The following is a 2,617-nucleotide window of genomic DNA, read 5'->3' on the forward strand; positions in this document are numbered from 1 at the left end:
GCGAAAAGTGGTTTTTCAACACTAACTCAAGTGCGAAAAGTGGTTTTTCAACACTAACACAAGTGCGAAAAGTGGTTTTTCAACACTAACACAAGTGCGAAAAGTGTTTTTTCCACACTAATACAAGTGCAAAAGTGGTTTCCTGCACCAACACAAGTGCGAAAAGTGGTTTTTCAACACTAACACAAGTGCGAAAAGTGGTTTTTCAACACTAACACAAGTGCGAAAAGTGGTTTTTCAACACTAACACAAGTGCGAAAAGTGTTTTTTCCACACTAATACAAGTGCAAAAGTGGTTTCCTGCACCAACACAAGTGCCAAAAGTGATTTTTCAACACTAACACAAGTGCAAAAAGTGGTTTTTCAACACTAACACAAGTGCGAAAAGTGGTTTTTCAACACTAACACAAGTGCGAAAAGTGTTTTTTCCACACTAATACAAGTGCAAAAGTGGTTTCCTGCACCAACACAAGTGCGAAAAGTGGTTTTTCAACACTAACACAAGTGCGAAAAGTGGTTTTTCAACACTAACACAAGAGCGAAAAGTGGTTTTTCCACACTAATACAACTGCAAAAGTGGTTTCCTGCACTAACACAATTGCAAAAAGTGGTTTTTCAACACTAACACAAGTGCGAAAAGTGGTTTTTCAACACTAACACAAGTGCGAAAAGTGTTTTTTCCACACTAATACAAGTGCAAAAGTGGTTTCCTGCACCAACACAAGTGCGAAAAGTGGTTTTTCAACACTAACACAAGTGCGAAAAGTGGTTTTTCAACACTAACACAAGTGCAAAAAGTGGTTTTTCAACACTAACACAAGTGCAAAAAGTGTTTTTTCCACACTAATACAAGTGCAAATGTGGTTTCCTGCACCAACACAAGTGCGAAAAGTGGTTTTTCAACACTAACACAAGTGCGATAAGTGGTTTTTCAACACTAACACAAGTGCCAAAAGTGGTTTTTCAACACTATCACAAGTGCAAAAAGTGTTTTTTCCACACTAATACAAGTGCAAATGTGGTTTCTGCACCAACACAAGTGCGAAAAGTGGTTTTTCAACACTAACACAAGTGCAAAAAGTGGTTTTTCAACACTAACACAAGTGCGAAAAGTGGTTTTTCAACACTAACACAAGTGCGAAAAGTGTTTTTTCCACACTAATACAACTGCAAAAGTGGTTTCCTGCACCAACACAAGTGCGAAAAGTGGTTTTTCAACACTAACACAAGTGCGAAAAGTGGTTTTTCAACACTAACACAAGTGCGAAAAGTGTTTTTTCCACACTAATACAAGTGCAAAAGTGGTTTCCTGCACCAACACAAGTGCGAAAAGTGGTTTTTCAACACTAACACAAGTGCGAAAAGTGGTTTTTCAACACTAACACAAGTGCGAAAAGTGGTTTTTCAACACTAATACAAGTGCAAAAGTGGTTTCCTGCACCAACACAAGTGCAAAAAGTGGTTTTTCAACACTAACACAAGTGCGAAAAGTGGTTTTTCAACACTAACACAACTGCGAAAAGTGGTTTTTCAACACTAACACAAGTGCGAAAAGTGTTTTTTCCACACTAATACAAGTGCAAAAGTGGTTTCCTGCACCAACACAAGTGTGAAAAGAGGTTTTTCAACACTAACACAAGTGCGAAAAGTGATTTTTCAACACTAACAAGTGCGAAAAGTGTTTTTCCACACTAATACAAGTGCAAAAGTGGTTTCCTGCACCAACACAAGTGCGAAAAGTGTTTTTTCAACACTAACACAAGTGCGAAAAGTGGTTTTTCAACACTAACACAAGTGCGAAAAGTGTTTTTTCCACACTAATACAAGTGCAAAAGTGGTTTCCTGCACCAACACAAGTGCGAAAAGTGGTTTTTCAACACTAACACAAGTGCGAAAAGTGGTTTTTCAACACTAACATAAGTGCGAAAAGTGTTTTTTCCACACTAATACAAGTGCAAAAGTGGTTTCCTGCACCAACACAAGTGCGAAAAGTGGTTTTTCAACACTAACACAAGTGCGAAAAGTGGTTTTTCAACACTAACACAAGTGCGAAAAGTGGTTTTTCAACACTAACACAAGTGCGAAAAGTGTTTTTTCCACACTAATACAAGTGCAAAAGTGGTTTCCTGCACCAACACAAGTGCGAAAAGTGGTTTTTCAACACTAACTCAAGTGCGAAAAGTGGTTTTTCAACACTAACACAAGTGCGAAAAGTGGTTTTTCAACACTAACACAAGTGCGAAAAGTGTTTTTTCCACACTAATACAAGTGCAAAAGTGGTTTCCTGCACCAACACAAGTGCGAAAAGTGGTTTTTCAACACTAACACAAGTGCGAAAAGTGGTTTTTCAACACTAACACAAGTGCGAAAAGTGGTTTTTCAACACTAACACAAGTGCGAAAAGTGTTTTTTCCACACTAATACAAGTGCAAAAGTGGTTTCCTGCACCAACACAAGTGCCAAAAGTGATTTTTCAACACTAACACAAGTGCAAAAAGTGGTTTTTCAACACTAACACAAGTGCGAAAAGTGGTTTTTCAACACTAACACAAGTGCGAAAAGTGTTTTTTCCACACTAATACAAGTGCAAAAGTGGTTTCCTGCACCAACACAAGTG

The sequence above is a fragment of the Myxine glutinosa genome, chromosome 14 (assembly GCF_964187855.1).
Source record: "Myxine glutinosa chromosome 14, kmMyxGlut1.1, whole genome shotgun sequence".
Classification (NCBI taxonomy): domain Eukaryota; kingdom Metazoa; phylum Chordata; class Myxini; order Myxiniformes; family Myxinidae; genus Myxine; species Myxine glutinosa.